Below are 14,771 nucleotides of genomic sequence, written 5' to 3'. Positions count from 1 at the left end.
CATGCGCGATACAGGTGTGGCCTAGTTCTGCTAGTTGCTTTATATGCAGATAGAGTGTTCCAATAGATTCGCGATTGTGCAAATAGGCATTAATGACACACAATTGCAATACATGCAACTTAAAATTTTATTAGGTCTAAGTAGATCTTGCTGATTGGTGCACTAAGTATTATTGTGACATTGCACCACTATGTCTGTAGCATATGTATAGACAGCAGAGAAATATCTCTCACATGCACATTGCACATCCATTTTCCTGCCACACAGTATATACCACACACACACACACACTAGGGTGGCGGGACAGTCCGGTTTTCAGGCTCCTGGTCCTCCGTCCGACACAAGGCTAGGACGGCCAGAAGTTCTATTTTTTTGTGGTTACACGGGTGATGGTAGTGGGCACCGGTCAGGATGACTTTACGTATCCCCATCACTAGGAGCAGGGCCTGGCAGCATGTCCAGACCGCACAGTGCGCTGCATGACGTGACATCACAATGTCATCAGCGCTGCTACGTGCTCCGACGTGTACCTTTAGTTCAGACGGGAGCGGCTGCGGGTCGCGGGTGCCACTCTGATCAATGCTCACTAGCACTGCCTGCCATCTATGATTCCACACTGGTCCAGGCCGTACAGTGCTTGAAGAGCCAGCAGAATCAGCACTCAGCCCACTAGGCATAAGGTTAGCACAGATCCCTCTGCCCCAGGTACTTACAGGACTACATATCAGAGTATAAATTATATATGGACTAAGCTGGAATAACTTGGGCATCATCTGTATATCATTATAAATGTACAGCTAGTATAAATTATAATTATTTAATTAGATCATGCTGTTATAACCTGGGTATCTCCTGTGTACCAAGCCAAGTCCAGCTAAGGCCTAACCCTAACAAAAATATAAATGATTAAAGTTTAATATTACTTATAACAAACACATTGTCCACATAATGTCCAGGTCCACACCAGACCACCCAGATAACCAAGCTTTTGGGGATGTTGGAGAGAGCCCTAGGCTATAATCCCTAATACTAGGCCCTGAGCCCAGGGGCGACTCCTGATGGTGGAGGCCCCCTGTCCTCGAACCTAACTGGACACTCCTGATGTGCCCTAACAAGTAAGGTGATTAAGAGTCAGGGTCGAATGTGGCGGGCTGGTGTGGGCGTGGACAAGGAAGATCAATAACACGCAATGCACGGTGTATACAGCCCTGTTGATGCAGAGGACCAACAGGTACACGGTGCAATAAACTAAACTACAATTACAAAAGGACACCGAATGAAGGATAATCAATCATGTCACAGAACTAGTCTGTGTAAAGCCCCGACGCGTTTCCCCCACCGTATGGGATCATCAGGGGGTGGATACATATAAGATAAATCACCAATAAGGATAATAAAGCAAAGACCATGTCAGACGGGTGGAGACCCAAACAATGTTGGCATCCCTATAAAGTAGCCGTCTAGCAGGCGGTATCACACGACATATATAGTTAAAAAAGAAAGGAAATTGGACCAGATAGTATTTCTGGGAGGTCTAGAGGGATAGGTGCAAAATCGGGCATCTTGATATAACGGGCATGTGCACCTCACATATGGCCATCAACCGTGGATATCTGTAGAGAAAAAGATAACACACGCTATATATATGCGTTCAAGTGTACACAGGTTACACACCCACTATTGTGAGACGCCTCCACCAACATCTATCAGATTATAGGAGAACACTCACTAGAGTAAGGCAACATATAGAGCACATACGTGATCGTGGTTGATGCCAAAAAATACATATGGCAGTCTTCTAGATAGTGGTGCTCTAGACAACAGGTTGTGTTAATGTTGTCCACAGTCTGTTTGACTCACATCCAGTATGATGGGATACTAGAAAAATAGTAATAGGTAAGATCACAGCGGAATATCCAATACCCATATATAAAGTAACACCTGATAGACTAGTTACCTTTAACGGTGATCTGGATAGTGTAGTCCGGCCCCTCAGGGTCTGGCCGTCCACTAATTGAAGTACACTTAATGACAAAGGAGTATATATATCTCAGGCATGCCCAAAAAGTATCATCTCCTGGCTAGCTGTAATAAAATAGGGGTACTTACTTATGAAGATGAGTCCCTCAGATCCTATGAAGCCTCCCAGGGTCCAATACTTGGTCAGATCCAAGTAGCCCTTGATTTATACAGGTCCTCTAATTAGAAATATAATCACCTGTTCATAGGTGACCCCCTCCGGTGTATGGTTCGCACGCCTGAACTAGTGACGGCGTGCGCTCCATTGTGGAACGCACGCCGCAGGATATCCGGTTCAGCCGTCCGGATCTGACGTCATCGGGTCTTGCGTTCCAGCGTGGAACACACGGCGATCCCGGCGTCTAAATGCGGCATGACCAGACTGAGCCCTGCGTTCCAGACTGGAGCGCAATGGGCCAGATCGAATAAGGGAGCGTGAAATCCTCCCAATAACATATATATAACAACATTGAGTGGCATAAGTGCATGGCCACAATGTGTCAATGATAATTTAAAGCCGCTTTTGTAAGTCCATTGAGATGGATACATGGAGATAAGTAATATAGAAATCAACTATCTGAATAATAGAAGGTAACTTTGTTATTTAGGATTAATGCTCAGAGGGGAGTATATATAAATCTATAGATAAAGAGGATATCAAGATGGCAGATGATTAAATAAAGGGCCATAATGAGGACAAGGGGTTATTGTAATAATAGATATAGAATATATAGAGAGATGATAGAAATGACGGTGAAACATTTACTATACACCGTTTGTGATATTCAAAAATTTTTTGGGTACTTCACGCACCCGGCTCAGTCCAAAAGGATAGAAATGTCCAACCGAGCCCATATGCTGCAAGGATAAAGGGAAAGGACAGGGGAGGGACATACGGAAAAGGGAACGGGAAGGGGGGGAGAGAGAGGGAGGGGGGGGGGAATTATGGATATAGCTAGCATAGGCCAGAGGCCAGTAAGTAAAACAGATTATAAGAAGCAGGAAAAGGTCAATCTTTCATTTAGGCCAAGGGGGGATTGAGACCGGAGTCTATGGATCCATTCGCTTTCTTTTTGTAGGATCCTCCTGTCCCAATCCCCTCCGCGTGGCGATGGATGTATTAATTCAAGCGCCGTGAATCGAAGACACCCTGGATCCCCACCATGATGATCGTTAACATGTACAGCTATCGGAGTAATTTCCTTGTTTTTGACATCATTGATATGTTCCAGAATACGCCTTCTGAACTCTCTAGTAGTTTTCCCAACATAGTCCAGAGGGCATGTGCATTGGCACAGATACACCAACCCCCTAGATCTACAGTTGATGAAATCTCGTACCTGGAACGTCTGGCCAGAAGTGGATCCTACAATAGTTTTGGCCGTATTCAAGAAAGGGCAGGCTTTACAACTGCCACATTTATAAATGCCTACTGGTCTACGGTCCAGCCAGGTACCTGCCCTGGCAGGTGGTGTGAAATGACTAGCTACCAACCTGTCTTTGAGACTCCTGCCCCGTCGATAGGACACAGATGGACGTTCCGTAACGACCTGATAAAGGTCCTGGTCCATCCTCAGGATAGGCCAATATTTATTGAGTATTTTTTTGACATCCGGGTTAGCGGTGTCGAAGTTTGAAACAATCCTCAATGGTTGGGGGCTATCCGTGATCCTCTTTTTAGGACTTAGTAGGTCATTACGTTTACTGGTTGATGCGTGCTTAAAGGCTTCCCCAAGCACCGATTGTGGATACCCCCTTGCCAAAAATCTATCCTGGAGAGCCCTCGCCTCCTTAAAGAATGCTTCGTCACTGGAGCAGTTCCTCCGAACTCGGAGATATTGTCCCCTAGGGATACCCCGTTTCAGGGGGGTAGGGTGGTAACTGCTCCAGTGAAGAAGAGAGTTGGTTGCAGTTGTTTTCCTATGTATGTTAGTAGAAAGTCGGTCTCCCACTATTGTTACCTTGACGTCAAGAAAGGTAATACTCGACGGATGGTATTCGAAGGTAAAGTGGAGTCCGATTTCGTTCACGTTAAGATCGGACACAAAACGTTTAAATTGACAAGAATCACCTTTCCAGACGACGAAAACGTCGTCTATATAGCGGGTCCATAGCTGGATATTCTTGGACCACCAGACATCACGATCTGGGAAGACATGGGTATCCTCCCACCAGCCCAGGAAGAGGTTTGCATAGGTCGGGGCACAGGGACTGCCCATTGCCGTCCCCCTGAGCTGGTGGTAGAATTTAGAATTGAACAAAAAGAAATTGTGAGTAAGAGTGTACTCAAGCAACCTAATAATAAAGGCATTATGTAAGTCAAATTGAATGCCCCTGGCACATAGAAAATATTCAATGGCCTTGATCCCATGTTGATGTGGAATGGAGCTGTATAGTGATTCCACGTCAATACTACACAACATACATTCAGGGTCAAGGGTAAGGGCATCAATTTTGTTGAGGAAGTCCATTGTGTCCCTCGTATATGCTGGGAGGGACACAACGAACTCCCTCAGCACCTTATCCAAATACACCCCGCAGTTCTGGGTAAGCGAATTTACACCTGACACTATGGGGCGACCTTTAAGTGGATTAGTCCCCTTGTGGACTTTCGGGAGTCCATAGAAGGTCGCTATCATGGGTTTACTAGGTAAGAGAAATTCGAATTCTGATGTTCCAATCACCTTATCCTCCAGACCGAGCAATAAGATGTCTTTAAGCTCGGTTAAAAACGTCTGAGTCGGGTTGGACGGTAAAATTCTATATCCCTCCTTGTCCTTTAGCAGTTCCAGGCACATATGCATGTATGCCTCGTTTTCAAGTACCACTAGATTCCCGCCTTTATCTGAAGATTTTATTACGATACTGTGATCCTTCTCCAGGGAACGTAGTGCATTCATCTCTGAGATGGACAGATTATAGAATTTTGGGCCTCGTTGGTCAAGCTCTTCAAGGTCCCTTATCACCATCTGTAGAAAAATGTCTACATGTTCGTAATTCGCCGGTGGTGGCATTTTCTTACTTTTTGGTCTCAGTGTTGTAAAGGGACCTGAACCGACAGTTCGAGTGTGGTCCCTATTTAATTCAGTAAGGGTTTGGAGATCATCGAAATCTTCCTCACCAAGACCAAGCCTGTTACAGGTGTCTCTATTTGAGACCTTGAAGAACTTGTGCCAGCGGAGTCTCCTGCAGAAGAGGTGGAGGTCCTTAGTCCAAGAAAAAAGACTAAAGTTGGATGTTGGCACAAATGACAGGCCTCTTTTAAGGACCTCCACCTCGTCCGGAGTAAGACACCGCTTGGACAAATTGATGATTTGGAGGTCCATCACTGACCCTTGTCCAGGCGACCGCGCAGTGGATACGGCATCGTATTTTTGTCTAAAAAAGAGGTGGATGAAGGCTGAGGTTGAGTCTGAGTATGAATTTGGGTGTTGGAATAACCAGAGGGAGGTGAGGAGGAGGAAGTATTCACGTATCCTGACCCTCGTGAACCCCGTCCCCTTCCCCTGTAACCACCTCCCCTCTGCCATCCCCGTCCACCTCGTCGCCTCGTCCCCTGACGGCTTGTAAGGGAAGAGCTACCGTGGGACTTTGTATATGAGTCGGTGTCTGATGAATCGAATTCAGAAGATGAGGGTTCAACAGCCCCTTCCGGTTTCTGTATGATGCTGTAAGCCCTGTTCTCCTTAAATTCACTGAGGTCCCTGACAAACTGTCTATGCTTCCTGTCTTTGATCAGATTCTGAAAGCGTTCAACAGATGTTTGGAGTGATCCCTCTCGTCTTGAAAATTCAGGGTCCTCCTTTAGTTTCAGGGCACTCTCAATTTGTTCTTGTAATTTATTCGAAGACTGCTCAAAGGTCGATCTCTCCTCCTCGAGCAGTAGGCTCATCAGATTGAGGGAGCTTTGTGTTAGTACCTCCTCCCACTTAGTCAGAAGGGAAGGTGAGGAGATTCTCTCTGCTGGTTTTACATGAAGGCGTAACCCCCTAGGAACGATTTTATTACCTATATAACTTTCCAGGGATTTAATCTCCCACCATGATTTAATGTTTTCTTTATAGCAATTATATAAATCATTAAAAATCTGTTTACTGGTGGCCTGTTGGCCTATACCTGGTACATCCTTATCCGAAAATATATCCCTTGCTTCGATCGCTAGAGCCTCGGTGAACAAAGTCCCTGAGAGGAAACTGGCCATATTAAACAATTGAAATAAACATCCAGCAAATTGAGATAGGAGTTATAGTGATGGGTTAAGTATCTCCTGTGTACCAAGCACCTGAGCACAATGGAAGTCAATGGGAGAACCCAAGCATTAACCTGTTGGGGACACAGGGCGTACAGGTAAGCCCTGATGTCCCGGTACTTAAAGATCTTTACTCTCTGTACGCCCTATGTATTCCCGATCACCGCTGTGCGGTGGGCGGGGATCGGAACAGAGTGCCTGCTGAAATCATTCAGCAGGCACTCTGTAACAATGCCGAGGGGGGCCCTGTGACCCCCCCCCCCGTATCGGCGATCGCGGCAAACCGCAGGTCATATCAGACCTGCGGTTTGCTGCATTTCCGGGTTATTCGGGTCTCTGGTGACCCGATAACCCGGAATAGGATGGTGATCGGTGGTGTGATAATATACCACAAATCACCATCCTTAGATCCTAAGAGGTGATGATGACATCACCTCTCAGGATCGCTTCCGATTGGCTGCACAGGCTGGTGGAGCGGTTGACCTACCCCAGCTCTGCCTCCTCCTCCACACTGCGTCCTGGAGCATGGAGAAATGAGCCTCGTGGAGCCCAGCACCCCTCAACTTTTGCCAGCACCCCCCATCTGAGCCACCACAGGTACCTAGGGACAGGTTTAGGGACAGCTTAGATTAGGCAGGGAGATTAGGGAGAGTTTAAGGAAAAAATACGTTATTTTTTTTTCAGCATCAGTCTGATCAGGTGTCTGGGGTCCACAGCACACACAGCTGTGTGACCCTAGACCCCCCCCCCAGGGGTGCTGCAGCTTGTCCCCCTGTCCCTCCCCCCACATTTTTGGGGGCGCAAGCACTTTATTTTTATTTTTTTGTGCTTGAGCTGACTCTTAGCGTCCGGCCACTGTTAGCGCACCGCCCACCCCACCGCTGATCAGTGAGTTCGAATCTTTTATTTTTCCACTTTTTTTTAAATTATTTTTCTGATAGGTTTAGGGTAAGTACTAGAACACCTGTGCCCCCACACACACGCACGCTAAATAAAGTTTTCCACGCACGCACGCACACACACGCACACACTCCCCTATGGCCTGCCAGACATTCTCGACTGAGAAGGCATATGCCCTGCTTGCCTCTGACTCCGAGAGCCCCAGTGAGGACGAGGATGACCCCACTTTCCTCTTGTCATAAGCATCCTCTCATCATCTAGTGATGATGATGAGCCCCCAAGACGGCGAAGACGCAGCCAGACGGAGCAAGGGGACCCCTATGCCATGGACCCTGTGGCCCACACTAGTACGAGCAGCTCTGGGGCTCATACTAGTTTTCCAGCCCACCAGATAAGTCCACCTGAGCCCCCTACCGGTGAACTTGCATAGTGTACCCCAGAGGATTTTGAGCCATGATTCTTGATTTTGTTGGCCAACCAGGAATCCAGATTCCCACAGTTGGCTTCACTGAATATGACAATTTTTTTTTTTTTCAGTGACCATTTTGTGAATCTGATGGTGGAGCAAACGAACTTGTTCACCCAACAGTTCATTGCTCAACTCCCAGGCTCCTTTTTGGCTAGGTCCGGTGGCTGGACTCCGGTCAGTGCAGTCGAGATGAGGACGTTTTGAGGCCTTTTGCTGCACATGGGCCTAGTAAAAAAAAAACTGTGTCGATCAGCAGTACTGGAGTGGGGACGTCGTCAACTACAATCGGTATATGGGAGGAGTTGATCTCTCTGATCAAGTTCTCAAGCCATATAATGGCATGCGCAAAACTCGGGAACTGGAGGCGCCCGGATCGCCCCTGGCCAACACTTTCCAGTTGTGATCCCCCATACTGAAAAGAAGGGACAGTCCCTAAAAAAGTGCAGAGTGTGTCACAAGAGGGGGATACGGAAGGACACCACCACTCAGTGTGACATGTGCCCCGATCATCCGGGCCTCTGCATTGACGGTTGCGTCAGGGAGTACTACACTTCCATGGAGTACTAAATTTATAATCCCCTTCCCCAATTTTAATTCTATTTAGCCACTGACAATCGCCCAGAAAAAAAAAAATATATAAAATTTTGACTCTCATGACCTAACCCCTAAAATGGCTTTTTTTTACACCGTTTTTACACTGTGTTCTTCTGAGGGGTTAGGTCATGTGTTATTTTTATAGAGCAGATTCTTACGGACGCGGCAACACCTGATATGTCTACTTTTTAAAATTTATTTAGGTTTTAAAATATAAAATCCTTTTTTAAACAAAAAAAACTAAACATTTTAGTATCTCCATAGTCTGAGAGTCATTTTTTATTTTTTTTTGCCGATTGTCTTAAGTAGGAGCTCATTTTTTGTGGGATAAGCGGACGGTTTTATTGGTGCTATTTTGGGGTACATATCACTTTTTGATCGCTTGCTATTACACTTTTTGCGATGTAAGGTGACAAAAAATTGCTTTTTTTGGTCACATTACATCACAAAAAGTGTAACAGCAAGCAATCTAGTCATATGCCTCCCAAAATAGTGCCAATAAAACTGTCCACTTATCCCTCACAAAATGAGCTCCTACTTAAGACAATAGGCCAAAAAAAAAAAAAAAAAAAAATGATTCTTAGACTATGGAGATACTAAAATGAGTTTAAAAAAAAAAAAAGATATTATAATGTAAAACCTAAATAAATTTAAAAAGTTTACATATTAGGTATCGTAGGATCCATACGAATTTGCACTATAAAAATAACACATGACCTAACCCCTGAAATGAACAAAGTAAAAAAAAATATAATAAACGGTTCCAAAACAGCAAATATTTGGCAAATTTCCATTTAAATTAATTTTTTTCTGTTAAGAAAGCAAGGGTTAACAGTCAAACAAAACGCTATATTTATTGTTCTGATTCTGTAGTTTTCAGAAACACCCCATATGTGGTCGTAAAATGCTGTATGGCCAAACGGAGCACCATATGTTTTTTGGAAGGCAGATTTTGCTGGACAGTTTTTTTTTACACCATGTCCCATTTGAAGCCCCCCTGATGCACCCCTAAAGTAGAAATTCCATAAAAGTGACCCCTTTTAATAAACTACACCCCTCAAGGTATTCAAAACTGATTTTACAAACTTTTTTAACCCTTTAGGTGTTCCACAAGAGTTATTGGCAAATGGAGATAAAATGTCAGATTTTCAATCTTTTGTAACCTCGCCTCACAAAAATGTAATATAGAGCAACCAAAAATCATATGTACCCTAAAAATAGTCACAACTAAACTGCCATTTTATCCCGTAGTTTCCAAAATGGGGTCACTTTTTTGAAGTTTCTACTCTAGGGGTGCATCAGGGGGGCTTCAAATGGGACATGGCGTAAATAAACCAGTCCAGCAAAATCTGCCTTCCAGAAACCATATGGTGTTCCTTTCCTTCTGTGCCCTGCCGTGTGCCAGTACAGTAGTTTACGACCACATATGGGGTGTTTATATAAACTACAGAATCAGGGCAATAAATATTGAGTTTTGTTTGGCTGTTAATACTTGCTTCGTTACTGGAAAAAATGGATTAAAAATGGAAAATTTGCTAAAATATTGAAATTCTGAAATTTCATCTCCATTTGCCAATAACTCTTGCACAACACCTAAAGGGTTAACAAATTTGGAAAATCAGTTTTGAATACCTTGAGGGGTTGTAGTTTCCAATATGGGGTAATTTTTAGGTGGTTTCTATTATGTAAGCCTCACAAAGTGACTTTGAGCATGAACTGGTCCTTAAAAAGTGGGTTTTGGAAAATTTCAGAAACATTTAAAGATTTGTTTCTAAATTTCTAAGCCTTGTAACGTCCCCCAAAAATAAATTGGCATTCCCAAAATGATCCAAACATGAAGTAGACATATGGGGAATGTAAATGAATAACTATTTTTGGAGGTATTACTATGTATTATAGAAGTAGAGAAATTGAAACTTGGAAATATGCAAATTTTTCTTAATTTTGGGTACATTTTGTATTTTTTTATAAATAAAAATGAATTTTTTTTACTCCATTTTACCAGTGTCATGAAGTAGAACATGCGACGAAAAAACAATCTCAGAATGGCCTGGATAAGTAAAAGCGTTAAAGTTATTCACACATAAAATGACACTGGTCAGATTTGCAAAATATGGTCTGGTCCTTAGGTAAAAATGAGCCCCGTCCTTAAGGGGTTAAACTAGGCACCCCCTGCTCTGAAGAGGGGAGGGTGTCTGGTTCATAGAAAAAGGTCAGAAATTGATGGAAACACCACTGAAATTATTCGGGGACAGCATAGGGAGGATGTCTGGATGCATCTTGGACTCCCAGGTCGCTGCTGGGAACAATGTTGTCCGAGTAGTACGCCACTTTTACAGACTGACAATAATACGCACCAAAACGAAGATAAAATTGATTTTAGATGAAAAATTGTTAGGAAACATTCTTTCCTGTACATTTACTTGTATATAAAGTGCTGCCAAAAATTACAAGGAAGAGGCACTCTGATACAACCTGTATATCACATTAGAGAAGGGCCTCATTCACATTGTGGTACAATTGTTCAGGTAGTGGGACTCTCACACTCATAAAGCCTATGCACTAAGGGAAAGGGCTGCTAAAAATTACAAGGAACCGGCACTCCAATACACCCTTTATTAAAGATAAAGGAGGGCATCAGACACGCCCTTGAAATATTATGTTTAAAGGCCTGCTGGTGACCCTCTAAAACATTATAAGTGAGGGCCTGCTGCTGAGCTGACCATCTAAAACATTATGGTTGAGGGCCTGCTGGTGACCCTCTAAAATATTATGGGTAAGGGCCTGCTGGTGACCCTCTAAAACATTATGGGTGAGGGCCTGCTGCTGAGCTAACCCTCTAAAACATTAGGAGTGAGGGCAGCCTAATAAGCATGCTGATATGATGGAGGAGAAGGAGGAGGACGAGTAAAAGGGAGATTCAACCATATACCCTTTTTAGAGGTGGAAGGGGTGCATGGGAATACAGTGTATTCAATACACCATAAAAGCCACATTTAAAGTGCCTTAATGTTCATCCGCTTTCCTCTGGTGGAGTTGAGAAGTCATGGTCAATCCAGGCCTTGTTCATTTTTATAAGAATCAACTGGTCTTGCATTTTCAGTTGACAGGCGGATGCGCTTATCTGTTATAATTCCACCAGAAGCACTAAATACCTGACAAAACGCTGATGGCAGGGCAGATCAGCACCTCCAAGGCATAGAGCGCCAGTTTGTGCCACGTGCCAAACTTGGACACACAGTAGTTGTAAGGCACTGAGGGATCATTGAGGACGTCGACATGGTCTGCTATGTACTCCTTCACCATCTTCCAAGATTTTTACCATTTCCCGCCAAATCCGTCAACAGTCAAAATATGGATTTGGCTGACCTGAATTGGCAGACATTTACATTAGGTACCATGTTGCATTAAATAAATTCCTGAGGTCCCCAGAAATTAAAAACCCCAACAAGTAACCCCTTTTTGGAAACAGCACCTCCGTATGAACATTTTAAGTGTTGGAAAGGGTATTTTTTAGCAAACAGGTGTCTCACATAAGGCCGAAACAATAGTGAAAGCATTTCAAAGCACACATTTGTAGAAATGTAAAATTACTAGCAGTCCCCAATTTTTCACTTTCGCAAGGGGTAACAGGACAAAATGCATCCCAGTATATGTTCCCCATTTTCTCCCCATTCAAGAAACACCCCACATATATATATATACTCTACTGAACTATCACTAATTAACCAACTATGGTATATAATCATCATAAACTAACGAATTGAGATGTAAATCGGAAGTGCTTTAACAAATACTCCACACAATGCACTAATTGCCTCTTAATCTGAATTGCAAGTAATTTTCATATTTTTTTTTTTATCCTAACAGTACAAATTCAATAAAAAAAAACAAATAAGGCTGCTGCAACAGGAGCACCTAAAATCAATGCAGGAACTCCAGGAGCAGCAGAAGAAGGAGCAGCTGATTTTTGGCAGAAAGGTGCAGCAGATAGAGGAGCAGCACTGTCAGAGAATCCAGGAGCTTTTGGACCTTCAAGACAAACTTAAGAAATTGCCATAGAGGCATATTTGTTTCCCAAATTGTAAATAAATATTTTGTTCAGTTCTAACGTGTGATTTTGTTTTTTCAAATTGTTGTGTTTTTGTGTAATATTAAAAGATAAGGTTGCATTAAGGCCCCTTTAGTCATGGGCAAACTCATCAGGATCAGGACAGACAGCAGCAGCAGGTACATGGTAACGGTAAAGTATAAGGCCTACACATAACTCATCAGGACTGACAGCAGCAGCAGTGGCAGGTACATGGTAATGGCCGAGTATATGGCCTACACATAACTCAGCAGGATCAGGACAGAAAGCATAAGGTAAATGGTAACGCTACAGTATAAGGCCTACACAAAGCTGGGCCTAGCAGGATCAGGACAGACAGTATCAGCAGCAGGTAAATGGTAACGCTGTAGTATAAGGCCGACACATAACTCAGCAGGATCAGGACAGACAGCAGCAGCAGGTAAAGGTAATGGTGGAGTATAAGGCCTACACATAACTCAGCATGATCAGGACAGACAGCAGCAGGTACATGGTAGCGGTCGAGCATAAGACATATGATACTTTTATCCATCTCTTGATTTGTTATGCGCACTTTTTAAATGTAATGATATATTCATTTACACTCCTTTTTTATGAATTTATATCTATTAATCTAAAGTATATATTATTGCATATCCATTTTATTTATAGGTATTATTTATACACCCAAGCATTTCTGTATGTCCATTTTATCTTACATATAAGATGTCTCACCGCTATTACGGTTATTATCATTATTACCATTATTTCTATTGCTATGTTTTTCATCTCTAGTCTTAATTAAATTTTATCTTTAATTTCAATTGTATCCTAATCCAATGTTTATTTCATATTTATTTTTATTTTTATTTTTTATTATTATTATTATTATTATTGTTGTTTTGTTCCTTACTCAATTTCATCTTCCAATTATATATTTATTTATATTTTTTTATGTATATTTATATTCATATATTTATATTTTGCATATGGTGTGTCCTTTAGACTTGATAAAGGGGTCAGAAGTGCCCTGAAATGCGTTGCCTACCAATAAACCTGAAAAATACAAATCATCCAGTTGTGATTGCGCCTCCTACATTCCATACGTTCAACCGAAACAGTCAAGCGTCCTTTCTTCTTGTTCCCTCAGCATGATCAGGACAGACAGCAGCAGGTACATGGTAGCGGTCAAGTATAAGGCCTACACATAGCTCGGCCTAACTCAGCAGAAACCAAAAGCAGCAGGTTCTTTGTTTGCATCAGGAATGTGTTCCCAGGAATGGGCCTTCACCAGACCAGGGCAACACAAAAAATTAACTTAGACACCTCTGACAACAGCAGGTTCTTCGTCTAAATGCAATATTTTTTTTGACAATTTTTTTTCCCAAAAGTATTTTAAGTTTTTAAAGCCCACAATAAATGATTACAAAATTAGCTCCACATGCCACCTGCACCGGTCTGCTCTCAGTTTCTACATCGGGCACATCGAGTCTGGAGCAGAACACTGTGGTAACGCAGCCTGCCTCTACTCCAGTGGCCTACAGCAAAATTTTTATCCAGTGACCGCCTAATGTACCCCCAGCCACATCATCACAGGTTCTTTTCTGTCAGGTGAATGCCTAATTTTTGGGGCCTGTTTTGGCCTACAGTAAAGTTTTCAACCAGTGACTGCCTAATGTGCCTCCAGCTACATCATCATATGTTCTTTTCTGTCAGGTGAATGCCTAATTTTTGGGGCCTGTACTGCCCTACAGTAAAAAAAAAATCCGATGACCGCCTAATGTACCTCCAGCCACATAATCACAAGTTCTTTTCTGTCAGGTGAATGCCTAACTTTTTGGGGCCTGTACTCCAGTGGCCTACAGTAAAATTTTATCCAGTGTCCGCCTAATGTACCTCCAGCCACATCATCACAGGTTTTTTTCTGTCAGGTGAATGCCTAATTTTTGGGGCCTGTACTGGCCTACAGTAAAATTTTTAGGCAGTGACCGCCTAATGTACCACCAGCCACACAATCACAAGTTCTTTTCTGTCAGGTGAATGCCGAATTTTTGGGGCCTGTACTCCCGTGGCCTAAAATAAAAAAATTCTAGGCTCCAGCAGGGCACATTTTTGACAGTTTCCCTTTAAGACGCATAAAAATGGCCCCTGATTAAAATACATATTTTTTGTGGGAATTTTTGCCAATGATCCCCCTCTGGTATGTCACTGTCCATGTTGTGGGACTATTTGTGCACTTATAGTAAGTATTTGGTGGCTGCAAATATGACCTGAAGGTTTTTCAGGTTCACCTGCCATTAAAGTTAATGGGTCCCGCCGCAAACGCGTGGTTCGCAAACATAAATAGGGAGCACTAGAAGTGCCCTGTAATACACCCTGAGGAAGGACAGCGTCTGTCCGAAACGCTTTGGAGGTTTTTTGGCACCTGTAGCAACCCTTAGCTACAAAAGCGACGTCACTAGTCGCTCCGT

This window comes from Bufo gargarizans, chromosome 10 (assembly GCF_014858855.1).
Source record: "Bufo gargarizans isolate SCDJY-AF-19 chromosome 10, ASM1485885v1, whole genome shotgun sequence".
Taxonomy (NCBI): Eukaryota; Metazoa; Chordata; class Amphibia; order Anura; family Bufonidae; genus Bufo; species Bufo gargarizans.
The sequence above is the reverse complement of the archived record's forward strand: the minus strand, read 5'-3'. Positions refer to the sequence as shown.